The sequence below is a fragment of the Aethalodelphis obliquidens genome, unplaced genomic scaffold (assembly GCF_003676395.1).
Source record: "Aethalodelphis obliquidens isolate GAN/ISIS:26980383/991018 unplaced genomic scaffold, ASM367639v1 scaffold81, whole genome shotgun sequence".
Lineage (NCBI taxonomy): Eukaryota > Metazoa > Chordata > Mammalia > Artiodactyla > Delphinidae > Aethalodelphis > Aethalodelphis obliquidens.
In genome coordinates this window covers 6,057,142-6,072,598 of record NW_020838025.1, presented here as the reverse complement: position 1 = coordinate 6,072,598, position 15,457 = coordinate 6,057,142, and the positions used below count along the sequence as shown (strand labels likewise).

At 38.9% G+C, this 15,457-nt stretch overlaps 1 protein-coding gene across 1 annotated transcript in view; it reads left to right on the top strand.

The window, feature by feature from the left end:
• The window catches only part of AGTR1 (angiotensin II receptor type 1), a 44,638-nt gene that overhangs the window by 19,722 nt on the left and 9,459 nt on the right, over nucleotides 1-15,457 (top strand). Inside the window, exon 3 of the mRNA XM_027092802.1 lies at nucleotides 8,750-8,895. The gene's annotated coding sequence lies outside the window, so the exon portion shown is untranslated. The remainder of the gene's footprint in view (nucleotides 1-8,749; nucleotides 8,896-15,457) is intronic.

Sequence of the window (15,457 nt, the reverse complement as noted above, 5' to 3'; positions counted from 1 at the left end):
AATCTTAAAACATAGAACTAGGTGTTGAAATTGAGAGCTGAAAGTCTCAACCAGTTGGGTATGATTTTTTTAAATAGGTAATACAGACCTCTAGTGGTTGAACAGTTTGAAAGCCTCTGCAAGAAGAGGAAATTGTGCATCAGGTGCTTGCTTTTTTTTTTTTAATTTTTGCGGTACGCGGGCCTCGCCCGTTGCAGAGCACAGGCTCCGGATGCGCAGGCTCAGCAGCCATGGCTCACAGGCCCAGCCGCTCCGTGGCATGTGGGATCTTCCCGGACCGGGGCAAACCCGGTCCCCTGCATTGGCAGGCGGACTCTCAACCACTGCGCCAGCAGGGAAGCCCAGGTGCTTGCATTTTAAAGAGGAAAAACTGTTGCTAGTTACAATTACAATGCAAAATTCACATAGTTCATACAAATCAAAAAAAGGTAATACTGTGCAACAAGGGAAGATGGAGCACTTCCCACCCTTTTAGGTGCTCTCAATTCTCCCAAGACAAGCAAGGACCCCTCCCATCAAAGTCCCAGCAAGAAGTCTGGATCTGTGTTGGTTTTCCTCTGAAAGATTAATGTCCAATTCACTTGTTATATGAATGGAGCTGGCAGATATCTGCGTTATGTAAAAATAGATTTCATTTTCCTTGGCACACAGTTTTGCCTCCATGAGACTCTTCTTCCTCTAAACTCCAAGGGCTCCCCGTGAAAATGCAAGAGAATCTCACACAGCCACTGCTTGCCTGTCCTTTCCCAGGTTCTCTCCATGGGGACAGCCACACTCCACTGGACTGGGGCTCAGTGTCTGGGGTGTTTCTCCATCTCTATGAGGTGCAAACTATTGGATCCGTGCACAAGCTTCGGTGATTATTAAATGTCTCTCTAGACCAGCGCTTTTCAAACATGAATAGCTACACAAACTACCTGGAGAATCTTGTTGACATTCAGATTCTGACTCAGTAGGTGTGGAATGGGGCCTGAGATGGCTTTACTAGAAAGCTCCCAGGTGATGCTGACGCTGGCATCCAGGACCACAGCCGGGAGGAGCAAGGAGACGCTCTAACATCTCTAATTTTTTATTACACTTTGTGTTTCACTGATTTCTTCATCTTTCTCTTCTTTTTTACTTCAATGGCATCTCAAAATTTAATTTTTGACTTTATATAACTTTTAAAGTTCTCTTTCACTTGACTATGTACAAAAATCTCTGGGAACCTGTTATTCAAGTATTGTAAAGTTGACCTTACATTTTAAGAATGGATTCAGTGTCATCTGTTTAGTTTGGTGAGTTCATGGTGGTTGTGAGCACCTCTCTAGCACTTGAAGTAATTAGGCATTTGTAACCACAATTAAATACCTGATTAGCCATACTGGGAGAGTGCCTGAGATCGGATTTGTGCATGCTGAAAAACTACTAAGGGCCCAAGGTGACATCCACATCGTAAAATCAGGCAGAATAAAAAGCACGAGCTGAAACCCTTAAGAGTCAACAGATCAGAGTAAAATATGGGAAAAACATTTCTCAGACAAAATCTATCATCCAAATAGGTTCCTATCATGGCATGTTATCAAGCTTAATTTTGAAATCCGTAATTTTAGAACTTATGTCATGGGGTAGTCTTGAAAAGCCTCCTACAAACTTTTAACATCCAGTTTCAATCAAAACTAGTATATTAACAGGCTGTAGCATGGAGGGAGTACATAAATTATCATCGTTGCCCTGCATGAACAGTAATTCACAGATCTGGCTCAGACACGACTTAGATGAAATAATTAACTATGTATAGTACTTAACAGTATAAAAGTAATTAATCTAGCCGCCTCATACTGGTTTGACCTAAATAAACATGTAATAAAAAAAAGCCATAGATTTTATTATTTTTTCACTTAACGTTACTACTTTAGTAAGTTGGAATTTTAATATGGCAGAGGAAAGATATCTTTCCCTTAAAAAAATAACACTTTCTTTTCAAACGTTAAAGTACTAACTATAAGCTGAATGAGTTCTGTTTATAACTGTGCACAGATGTTCTCAATTAATAGTATTCTGCATTCTGCTTCACAGGAATTTGGCGAACATGATTATTTTAAATTATGGTGTAAATAAGGGAAAAAATCGATTTTTTTAACCACAAGTCACATAGACTCTGTTGAGGTACTATAGTTGTGTGGTGGTGTAGCTTTGGCAAAATGTTTCAGATAAACTTGTTTTTTGCCCCATGGATTCTGAGAGGAGACAAGTGGCCTTTAGCTTATAGACCCTTCATCAGCAGGTCCACAAGGTAAAGGGCAGGGTCATTAGTTGGTATGAGGGCAAAAAAATAAGGCAAGTATCCCTTTTGGGCAAGAGAAAAGAGCTAGGGTGATTTCTGCGAGGGAGAAAGAGGTGCACCCCATGCAGGTCTTTTTTTAAAGTCCACTCTCAACGTATGGCTGCTCCTTTGCCTAATTTTTTTTTTTTAATATTTATCTATTTATTTGGCTGCTCTGGGTCTTAGTTGCAGCACACGGGATCTTCATTGTGGCACATGGGATCTTTAGTTGCCGCATGTGAACTCTTAGCTGCAGCATGTGGGATCTAGTTCCCTGACCAGGGATAGAGCCCAGGTCCCCTGCATTGGGAGTGCAGAGTCTTAGCCACTGGACCACCAAGAAAGTCCCTCCTTTGCCTAATCTTATAGACTATAACATGTTCTATATGACCCCATTGCCTAATCATTATATTATTATCCCTATTTCATAAATAGACAAAGAAGAGGAGGAAGCTAAGTAATTCTTCCAAAATTAAATAGCACATAAGATGTAGGTCAAACTCAAACCCAGAGACTTCTACTTCCAGGCAAGATGGAGTGAGAGAGATTTACTGTCTCGCCAAAAAAACCTACTAAAATATTATATATATATGAATATATATATGAATATATATGAATATATATATGAATATATATATGAATATATATATATGAGAAACAATGATTTTCAAGACAGTGGACACCAGGCAACAAAGGACAGTAGTCTCTGAGGGAAAGAAGACAAATGAAGTGAGCCCCACATCATTGCCTGGAGAAAGCTCCAAGCCAGGGCTCAGAAAGGATAATCCAGAAGGAGCTCCCAGGTGTCCCTGAACTGTGGAGACGGAGCTGGGGTCCAGAGAGATCACAGAGCAGAGTACCAGACGCTAGAGAGCTTTACAAAGAAAGAGCGTGGAAATCTGAAAGGTCCTCCCTGTGTTTCAGTGCATGTGAGTGAGTAATCACCCAGAAGGATTAGAGGGCACACTCCACAGAGATTATCCAGAGCCAGAAAATAGTTGTTGTTCCCACGAGCCTGAGGGGTAAAGCTCATAATTCATGGGACATCAGGTAGCATATTCACAAGGGTTTTGCCTCAAGAATAGGAAAAAATTAGACTAAATGCTTCTCTGGTCCCACCTAACAAAGCTTAAAAGCCAGATCTGAAGGAATCCAACCGTTTGCAAGTAATGTAACTGCTTCCCAGAACAAAGCTGGAGAATTTATATGGGAATACAAAAACATCCAATATCCAACAAGGTGAAGTTCACAGTGCTTCGCATCCATTCAAAAATTACCAGGCATGCAAAGAAGCAGGAAAATAAAATCCATAAAAAGAAAAAAATCAATTAATAGAAACAGACCTAGCAATGACACAGATGATAGAATTCCATATGTTCAAGAAGCTAGGGGAAAGTCTGAACATATTGGAGAGACATGGACAATATTCAAATGTCTGAAATAGAATTTCTGGAGCTGAAAACTCAAACCAAGACTTCAGACACTATGACCATGTTCCTTCCACTGCCCCCACCATATTCTTCCCTGGATCATGAGTTTGATCCCAGTGGCCTCATACTTACTACTTGCTTACTACTGAAATTCCCAGATGAATACTTCCTTTCAAGAGGGGTTTAGCAGCTGAAGACAACAGACTTCCCAAAGGCGCTCCACATGGGCCCTTTCCCAACCCACTCTGACTCCCCCACCCCCGAGGCCCTTCTCTGGCTCGTGGAGCAGATGGCATCACTGTCCATGGACTGACACTCCTCTCTGGCATGGACTCCTCAGTAGAGTAGCTACTGGCAGTCCTCAACGTGGCACCTTCCGAATTATAAGCAAGTTTACATCATCAGACCACCATGTTCCATCTCGATTTTCCATCTCACATGAAAACTCTACAGTTTGAAACAGCATGAAATTTGTTCTCTTCACCCAAAATACAATTAAAATGGAAGTTAGTACTGATATTTTTGAAGCTCCCCACCCTTCCCATCCAAGGCACTATGTATAAAACCATGAACTGTGTTCTTCCAGCCAATGAGGCAATCAACCAAAATGTACATGTTGTTCTTTTACAGAATTCAAAATATGCTCATGAGAATTAAACTGTTTTTCCAGCCAAGCTAAAAAAAAATCAATTTACTTGTCTAGGAAGTTTTATGAGGGCTAGAATTCCAAGAAATGTATATGCTAGCCAAATATTACTGTTCATCAGAAATGCTCCATATGCATCCAGTATTATTCCTGTGTGATTCCCTCAGTCAATGTACCCACTTAACAGCAGATATATTCTCTCTATGTATTGTGTGTGTGTGTGTTCCTAAACCTGCAGTGAATGAATTTAGAAAGAAAGTATCAAAAACACAAACGTAGCCTTGCAACACAAATATGTAGATAATTTCATGCTTGGAGCATCACAGTTCACTTTAGAAACACTTTACTTGACAATGAAGCTTTCAAGAATAAGGATTTTTCAGCACTTACTGAAAATATTTTAAAATCTCACCTCATCACCAGTTATATAACCAGGGCCATGTGGTCATTGTGGCTCTATGAAATGGCATCAGGCCCTTTCACTGCTGATCGTCTTTGGGGCACTAGATGATACCTTTTGAATAGATGTTAAAATAATGTGCAAGAACCAAATATCACAGATTGTGTGCTGTATTCACCCGCGTGGAGACATCACTTTAGTGAAATGCAACAACAGCTCTAGAAAACATAACAGTCTCTTTACCAAAATATAAAAAGGAAAAAGGAAAGGTAAGTTGCTGGCAAGATCAAAGAAGCGGGGAGGTGCAGTACCAGCTGCCATTCTGAGACAGTTCTCAGACTCTGCACCAGGCTAGTCTCATGAGAGCAGGGGTGGGTAATACCTCATCCCATCATATCTCTTTGTTTTCCCACTACCTGCTACTCCTTGGTCATGGATTATTGTTGAATGTGGAAATGGAATGGGGGATGTCTAACAACAGCACACTTCAAGTATTTAGTGTATTATAAAAACACTGGAATGGGGGTTTGCAGCATCTTGCTGGGGCTTGAAGTCTGTTTTCTAATTTTTTTTTTTTTTTTTTTTTTTTTGCGATACGCGGGCCTCTCACTGTTGTGGCCTCCCCCGTTGCGGAGCACAGGCTCCGGACGCGCAGGCTCAGCGGCCATGGCTCACGGGCTCAGCCGCTCGGACCGGGGCACAAACCCATGTCCCCTGCATCGGCAGGTGGACTCTCAACCACTGTGCCACCAGGGAAGCCCGAAGTCTTGTTTTCTTAATTGTAAAATTAGGCCTGGATCCTGAGTTGTAAATTGGCAGCCCTTGGACCAAATTTGGTCTGCAAAAGAGTTCTGTTTACTTCCACGCAGTGTTGATTTTTTTCTCATTTGCTTTAGTTGAAAATATTTCAAAATAGGATACTCCATGTAAAATTTGAAATTTCCAGCTTATCTTAAAAAATCAGCCTGTATCTTCCCCTCATCACGACTGGCACAATTAAGAATCCCCATCCCCACCTCCTCTGAGAAAGGGGAAGTGTCCACCACCATGGTCCACCACCACACCCACTTCACCCATCTCTGTTGCTCCCAGCCCCTATTAGTATTTAAATATGTGAACCCTGAAGCATGTAATTTCTAGGGCCCATTCCAGCAGTAAAATGTTATGAATCTCTGACTCAAGTTGTCTCAATAAAAGCAAAAGACTATAGAGAATAATATTTCAACTACATTCTAGGTTAAAACAGACTTTGCTTGGGTAGCCTGACAACCAAGACCCCATTTAGAATATCGTAATTGTGTATGTTTACAGGGACAAAGGGCATACATATAGTTTGTAGGTCACCCACCCGGCGGGTATGGAATTTGATTGTATCGCGAATGTGCCCCTCCTACAGTCTCGCTGTGGCTTCTTCTTTGTCTTTGGATGTAGAATATCTTTTTTGGTAGGTTCCAGTCTTTTTTGTCAATGGTTGTTCAGCAGTTTGTTGTGATCTTGGTGTTTTCGTGAGAAGAGGTGGGCTCAAGTTCTTCCTGTCCACCATCTTGTCTCTGCCTCCCCTGGTGTCTCTAAGGGCGTACATATATATTCCTGTATTTCTCTCAAGAAGAAAAGCAATAAATATGACCCCTAAATTTCCTTCTATAGCAGAAATTTCTGTGACTTCCTGATCTACACTGAGACAAAACTACACTCCAAACCTAAATCGAAAGTCCATAGTTACAGAATGACTTTTTCTGTAAAGAGAACATCTTAATTTGTTGATGTAACATGAAGCATGTTATTTATCTAGAGAATGGCTTTTAAGCGGATCGTTGGCATGCATATAACAATGCCTACTGAAACAGACTGATTCCTAGACATATTTTCTCTGTATCAGAACCTCTTCATATCCAAAATTATTAGCATACTATGTTATTCTCACAAAGTTCTAATGAACTGCACAAATCTGCCTGCTCTATTCTGAGTACAAAAATATTTAGCCTAACTTGTTTTTCCATTATTTTATATAGTAATAAAGTAATATCAAAAATGTTATTACCAGGGGCTTCCCTGGTGGCACAGTGGTTGGGAGTCCACCTGCCGATGCAGGGGACACGGGTTCGTGCCCCGGTCCGGTAAGATCCCACATGCCGCGGAGCGGCTGGACCCGTGAGCCATGGCCGCTGAGCCTGCGCGTCCGGAGCCTGTGCTCCACAACGGGAGAGGCAACAACAGTGAGAGGCCCGCATACAGCAAAAAAAAAAAAAAAAAGTTATTACCAGAAATAATACAGTGTTTTATAATTATTAGAAAGTGAATCTCATGAAGTCATATTAAAAAACAACAATTACCACATGTTAAGTCAGATAATTCAAGGAAGAGACATATGAATACTAGGGGGGCTCTTGGCAAAGATATTTTTTTTCTCTCAATCCTACGCTTTGAAGGAAATTTTTGCCATTTAATTAGTATAAGTAAGCTTCATCAACCAAAGGTCTATAGTATGGTATTTTCCCCCCTCCAGCTTAAAGTACTCTTAAAATCATCTACACTTCAGGTGTTCATACTTTCACTTCTTTTAAAAATGGATCCTTCCTGGATCCTTTACATTGCTTTATGGGATTAACAACAAATTGTATCACCATACTGTATTGTATTGACAGAGCTCTAACATCATGCCAATCTGTTTCTTAGCCATGTGTAATAATGTGACAACTTATACATATATATAAATTTATGGGGTAATTCACTTAGTATTTGGTGGGGACATATGAATATATATTGAGAATATATAAAATGATAGTAAAAATAGATATTTATTGAGTGTTTAATATATGGCAATCTTTTTTCCCCCATATTGTATTTAACCCTCATGTTAACAGCAAGTTTTTATCCTGTTTTAAAAGATGAGGACACTAAGGCTCAATGAGGATGAGTAAATTAGCCAGTTACAAGATTAGTCAGAGGTTGAGCCAGGATCTTACCTTTGTGACTGCAAAGCTTACGGTTTGTTTCCCATGATGCCTGCTAGCCACCAGACTCTGCTAACGTTAATTAAATTAATGTTCCCTTTTAAAATTCTAAGTACTGAATATATACCTCTTGATATATAGATTAACTTTCCACTTCAGCCATATATTAAACTTGTTTTATGGTATATAGTCTGTTCACACTGAATGAGTACAATAAATTATCTTTTGAGGAAATTATTTTAAACATAGAATCTTACAACATTCTTACAAGGGCGAGGTCGAGGCTTTATCATCTCATTCCCATTGGTCAGAGCAAGGTCCAATGAAGGTTTAATGATTTGCCTAAGGTCTCAATTTCTAGAATGGCAAAGAAAAAGCCACCAAGTCCTCCACCCCCCAGCTCCAGACTACTGTTTGTTCTCAGTCTTCTTTTTCCCTCTGTTAAACCCTGCAATCAACTGATTTCTACTCTTCAGCTTCTTAAATTATGTTGCTTTTTTACTTACCACTATTGGTTTTATATATTAAGATTCAGCATCAGCATTTACCATATCTTTTAACTTCCTAATTCTGAGTGCTTCCATCTGATTGCTTATTTTTGAACCTTATGGGCTTTTCCTTTATTTCAGTTTTATCCCAATTATCCAGGAAAGGCTGCCTGAGTCTTCTGAAAGCTCTGATGTTCTCAATGAAAAGACCTTCTGAATGACCTTGTTTGTCTCCCATGGAGTTGCATATCACAACTTCAAATGTCCCACTAAAATGTTACCCATTTGGCATCAGTATACAGAAAAGGCTGCATTCTGTGATAAGAAGTACAGCAGTGTTTTCCTAGTGAGAGAACAGAGTCCTCAGTGGTTTCGGGGAAGTATAATTTCCTCAGATTTAGCTGGTATTTCAAACACAATGGTGCTTTTCTTCTAGAACTAGTCAGTAAGAAATTTGTAGGGAAAATTTTGGTCATAGAACTCTATTAATATTGGTCCTTTAGAAACCCTTTTTTTTTTTTTTCAGAAATGTTCTTCGTCTACAAAAACAACTACTCATTGCCCTTATGGATCAGTAAAGCAGTTGGGCAGAAGAGACAAGTAGCACAGACTCAAACTAAGTAACTGAAACTCTTTGGTTGACAACTGGGAGAGATTATCATTTGTAACTAGGTATGTTTATCCCTCTCTAACTAGGTATGCTTATCCCTCTCTTACTTTTCTCTACTTGGTTTAATTCTCATTAGAGCCTTGATGACAGGCTACATTCAATGTGTAGAGAAAAAAAGCCTAATGTGAATGCAAAGATGAATTTACATTCCAATATTGTACAGTCAGTTTAGACACTAATGACTCAGATTGACACAGCAGTTGCCTATGGCAGTGACGCCACCAGAGGGCAGGGTTTGACTTCCGGACCTGGTGGCTGCCTTCCTCCAGAGGCAACCTTGGAGTTACTGTAAGAGCCATCAAATCCTTAGAAGCCCTTATAATGAATTTAAGCTCAAATTCTCTCTTCCATTGTTCTTGTACAGAATCCTAGAATTCTGGAAAATACTTAGAGAGGATAATTTCTAGAATGATCTGACACAACAGATATTTAGTCAACTGACAATTTTAGAGCCCCTATACTAAGTATTCAGCATGACCTTGAACATTTAAAGGCTACCTGACAGAATTTTATCTTTTGAGGGATCTATAGTTTCCCTGGGAAGATATGAATATAATACCACCAATAAAAAAGACTGTGTAGTTAACTTATTCCACGAAAGATAAGAACTACAGGTCATCAAGAATTGAAAGGGGAAAAAACAAAGTCCAGACCAGAAAGATTTCTCAACATCAGTACCACTGACATCTTAGACTAGATAATTCTTTGCTGCAGGGGTCTATCCTGTGCCTTGTAAGATGATTAGCAGTATCTTTGGTCTCTACCCACTAGATGCTAGTAATACTCCCTCCTCCCTTTCCCCCTGTTATCGGAAACAAAAATGTCTCCAGACATTGCAAAATGTCCCTGGAGGGCAAAATTACCTGATAGAGAAGCACTTAACCAGAGTATATAGAGATGACCTTACAAAAAAAAAAAAAAAGAACTGAACCTCGAAACTTTAGAATGTCAGAAATGTAAGGACCTGCTCTCTAAGCCTCAGTTTCCTCATCTGAAGAGTGGGAATAATGGTGCCTTCCCTGATAGGTCTTGTATTAGTTTGCTAGGACTGCCATAACAAAATAACAATAGAAATTTATTTTCTCCCAGTTCTGGAGGCTAGAAGTTCAAGATCAAGTTGCCAGCAGGGTTAGTGTCTGGTGAGACCTTTCTTTTTCACTCGAAGACAGCCACCTTCTCACTGTCTTCACATGTTTTTTTCCTCTGTGCAAGCACATTCCTGGTGTGTCTTCCTTTAATAAGGACACCAATCCTACTGGATTAGGGCCCCAACCCTGTGACCTCATTTAACCTTAATTACCTCTTTAAAGGCCCTATCTCCAAATATAGTCACATTGAGGATTTAGGCTTCAATGTATGAATTTGGGGTTGGGGGGACACAATTCAGTTCATAACAGGGCTCTTACAGAGATGAAAGCAATTAGCATAATACTTGGCATATAGTAAGCATTCAATTAATCATAAATGTTCCTATTGTTAATATTAAGCCACTATTATTATAAGTCCCCCATGTGAATCAGATACCAGCTGAAGCACAGAAGAGTATAAAACAATAAGTTTATTTGAACACTTGTGTGTAACTTTGTGCTGAAGTTATGCAGCTAAAAAGTTTAAATTGACATTTTCCCCATTGACGTAGCTAATTATTTCAAAGATGTTCTGGCTTCCTTTATGCGAAGGTCAAAGGGCAGTAGATCCTGCATCCCCAGCATCTGATGAGTAGTAAATGACCCAGAAATAAGCTTTTAAGTGCTTTGGGGAATTTCTTTGTGTAAAGAAGTTCTGTGTAAATATTTCTTGGGAGTGAGGGTGATTAAGTTCACCCTCTTAATTTGATTTATGTTTCACCTATCTCACAGGAGATAAGAACAAAAATAAACTAGGGAGGAAAAGAAATAAACAGTTTTGAACAGTTGTGGTCTTTAGTTGGAACCAAAAAACTGTGGAGATTTTGAAATTGCAAAGGAACATGGGCCTTCTTCTGCAAAAAAACTTGTTTATAAAAACTAGCTCTACCACACTGGCTTATCATTTGAAATTTCTGCTGGCTCAAGTGAAAGTGTGCTGTCCGATATCCTACTGTGGGATTTCCTCCTTAACCACAGTTGCTTTCCGATCAGAGGCTTGTGACTTTGAGGACCAGAACGCAGTCGGCTTAGCCAGCCAGAAGAACAAGAGGAGAGGTTTCATATCTCATGATAAAAAGGAAGCACTAACGGGGGAAAAAATGGAGTCAACGCTGACAGTTGCTGAGTTGAACAGTTTTATTGTTGGTAATAAAAGCAGAAATTGCTTGCTGAAAGTGAAGGTGACAAAAGACAGAAATTGCTACGGCAAAGTTAAAAACAAGAGGAGATGGTGGTCTTGGTGTGGTACAGAATGTTTGAAAACATTCACCTTGTCCTTAAAGAGCTGCTGCTGTATGAGTAATGTGCCACTTCACTGCATAACCTTGTATGCAGAAATGCTATATTTCCCCTGTACAAACCAAGGGATGCATTTATTCTACGTTTAGAGGAGAAACAAACAATCGAAGGCAAAGAGGTGCATTATCTTATGCAGTTCTCTTGGAAACAGTTCATTTTTTTGTCCTGCTCAGACTGCACACAAATACTGGGAATATATTTTAATTTCAAATCTGATAGGTGACATCTGGTAACTCATTTATTGCTAATGAAGTTTTCACAGGAAGCAGCAGTCACCGGTATCTCATCGTATTTTTCAGTTGGCAAAGTGTTGTTTACCTTTTATTGGCCCAGCATCCGTGCCTCTTATCACAGGGTGATTAATTAGAGAACACAAGTAGCCCCACATAGAAATGAATGGAGAGGTAAATAATGGGAGATAGAATGGTCTAAACTTTTTTTTATTAAAATCAGTGGTGTAGTATCACTGTAATTTATATTTTAAAATTATATAGGTATTCAAGAACATGATTAGAGCTGGAAAAACTGGTCAAGAAGCTCATTAGCAGTGCCTTCAAGCCCCTCTCTGAGCCTTTCCACCCCTTTCTGGTCCTTTAGCTTCTTCTCCTTCCAGAATCACATGCAGTTTTCCAATCCTTCTTATCCATATTTGCTTGCAAGGGAAAAATTGGTCATTTATACCACAGTGGATTTTAATAACACTAACAAAAGTCTTAAAGCTACAGGATCTCATAGCATCTCCACATACATGATCTCATTTGATGTTCACAATGGTATTGTGAGCCAGACTGGACAGATACTTTTTCACTTCATCATTATCATGAACTTCATTATCATTATTTTCCAGATGAATAAGATGAGTCGTAGGTTTGGTGAAAAGCTAAAAACTTCATAGCTCGTAAGAGGTAAATCGTGTACTTGATTCAGGTCTTTGGTTCCCAGCACCACGCTCTTCCACGGCCTTAACTCTGGCTCTCACCTGAGTCAGCATGTCTTCTCCTGCAGGTAGATCTTGGTTCTAATGGGGGTATAGATGTGGGTATCGTCCACCCCACCCCAGTTAAAGAAATTCCAGACATCTAGGAGTAGGTGCAAGGGTTATTTGACTAGATGACTCCTGTTCGGCTCCCCTTAGCTACTCCAATCCTGAAATACACAGTTCAATGTGTAATTCTCAAGCTGCATTTAGGAATTTGTCCTATTTCTTCAGGTTTTAATGCCTCAAAGGGGCCAAATGAAAACATTTCAGCTGATGGCACTTTTGTTGTTTGTTGTATTTGGTTTTGCCTATGAGTCATGACAGGCACAGAGCACATAAGCAAGGGTTACAGATGAAGATGCCAGTAGGGCAGTGGTTTTTAAATGTTAGCATGCATCAGAATCACCTGGAGGGCTCATTAAAATTTTGTGGGACCTCACCCACAGGGTTTCTAATTCAGTAGGTCTGTGGTGAGGCCTAAGATTTGCATTCCCAAGGGATTCCCAGGTGATGGTGACGCCGCTGTTCCAGGGACCACATTTTCAGGACCATTGCTAGAAGGGCTAGGTAGGTGACTTACATGAGGGAAGCACATGTGCTGTGCTGTCCAGTTCAGTGGCCTGCCCCAAGTGGTGACTGAGCACTCGAAGTGTGGCCAGTTTCAACTAAGATGTGCTGGAAACAAACTATACTCTGGCTTTTGAAGACTTGGTACAAAAAAAAAAAAAAAGGAAACTATCTCAATAATTGTTATATTGATTACATGTTGAAATGACAATATTTTGGGTATATTGGGTTAAATAAAATATATTACCAAAATTAATGTCACCTGTTCCTTTTTATTTTTTAATGTGGCTACTAGAAAATGTTTAATTACATATGTGGCTCACATTGTATTTCTTTTGAACAGCAGTGACCTAAAGAATCAGAAAATAGAGAATGGTGGGGATTAGTGAACCACAGAGTATTCAAATCCCAAAAGCTATAAGCACTTTGGGGGCCAAAGAAAATATATCTGTCAATCAGATTTAGCCTGAGGGTCCCAAGTTGTACACAAACATTTGCTGCTACAATGTAAATGTAGAAGCTATACAATATCTTATCATTTTACCTTTCAGCATTAATCAAGTACCTTGTTACAATTCTTGAAGCAAAAGCATTAGATTACAATAATCAAAAATATTTCTGCTGAATTTCTGAATGAAAAAATTCCATTAATCTTTTGAAGTTCTGAGTTTTCTTTCATGAAGTTCATTTCATTTAGCCTTGCATTATAGAAAGCTTATATTTTCAAAGTGTCTCCATACCTTCCAAAGACCTCACTTTTTAACTTTAACAATCTATGAAATAGAGGTGAGAACAGGTATTGGTATTCCCATTCCAAATACTTTGTAATATTTAAGGGATAACAAAGTAAGAGATTAAGTTACCTATATATGATTTTAGTGACAAAACAAGCCATTGGACAGGACTCTATTCCAGTGCTTTCTCTGTCAAACCATTCTAATCTCTCTCCATTTTTATGACATTTTAATGTAAAAAGTAAAATTAAAAGTAGTATACAAAACTGTATTTGAAAAAAAATGTAACTCTGTGATAAAAATCAAATGGACATAACCCTTACAGAATTCATTTTCTTGGCACAAAAGTCCATTTAGCTCATCAAAACACTGACAATATAATACTTTGAAGTATTATTCTAAATAGTATATTACTGTGAGGTTCCTCTGCCCTCACCTCTATGTTTTATCTGGGCAACTGAACCACTCTGAGTATATGCTAAACTTTAAAAAGTTGTATTTTCCCCACAGAGAATCTGAGAATAGGTTCATTTTGAATAAGTTATTTTAACAATAACATATTGTGCCACCTTTTTCATAGGATGATATAATCTTGACTCCCTAACTGCAGGGCATACTTTTAATTTTGACTTGCAGCCATGAATCAATCTGTCTTTACCCTTTCACCTGGAATTGCCAGTGAATAACACAAGGGATGTCTGAGAGGCTCATAGTCTTTGACCATAAATGGAGTGAAAACAGCTAGTCTAGATGGCGTCCAAACCTATAATCTTGACCTCATCAACCTGGAGTCACAACCAGGTATCCAAATGCTCTGCTGGGGAAACATTTCTTTGGGTTAATAGTTAATCTAAAAAATGGGGTGGGGGGGGAACGCACTGTCACTATAACATAATGAGCTTAAGTAGAGTTTCTTTATTCACCTTCAGTAAAAGGTAAAATTCTTTTCATTTCATTTTAAATAAAAAAGTTTTTATATTTAATTACAGAATGTTATTAACTCATTGTGATACTAATAATATCTGTATCAATAGACAAACAAATAGCTGGCTGCTTTAATGATTTATTGGGTAATTTCTACTTGTCGAGCCATTATTGTATACCTTTTGTATACCTACCTAATATATATCTTTTGTAGATTGTATACAAAAGATGTATACCTATTCAGAAGAGAGATTATGAAATTTCAGTGTTTCAGGAGATTTTCTGAAGCATGTACCAGCTCCCCGACGATACAGAAACCTAGAGAAGCTAAGTGACTGGTTCAAGGTCACCTTGCTAGTGAGTGGGAAAGCCAAAATTAGAACCCAAGTCTCCTTACACATTGTGCAGGACCAATTTGTAGACTATCATCCAAAGAATATTTCTGCTTCAATTAGGACACTGGGTAATTTGGGGAAACATGTACAATATACTGAATATTTAATCCTTCTAGCTTCATTTAAAATTTATGGTTATCTGATTTGCATAACAGTAAAAACTTTAATCTGAAATGAATTGCCATGTCATATACCATATATGGTTATAGGCCATAACCTCTAACATAAAACTCATAATACATAATTCTATACTATTATCATCATTTCTTAAGGGTATAAATTAATTAGTGCATCCTTTCCTTCCCAATAACTTTCCTCATACCCCTTAAAGTGGAATTTGAAAAGAAATAAGCAGTGTCTGCTCCCGATTTAAAGTCTCAAAGAGGCAAATGTGGAGTGGCTTCACAGATGAAATCTGGACTTTTGTTCACAAGTTGGATAAAGCAGCTGTTGTTGACTGAGATGCCCACCTAGGAGCTGCGTTTTTCATCTTTAGAAAAAGAAAAGCTTGTAAACAGTCTCCGAAAGCCATATATTTA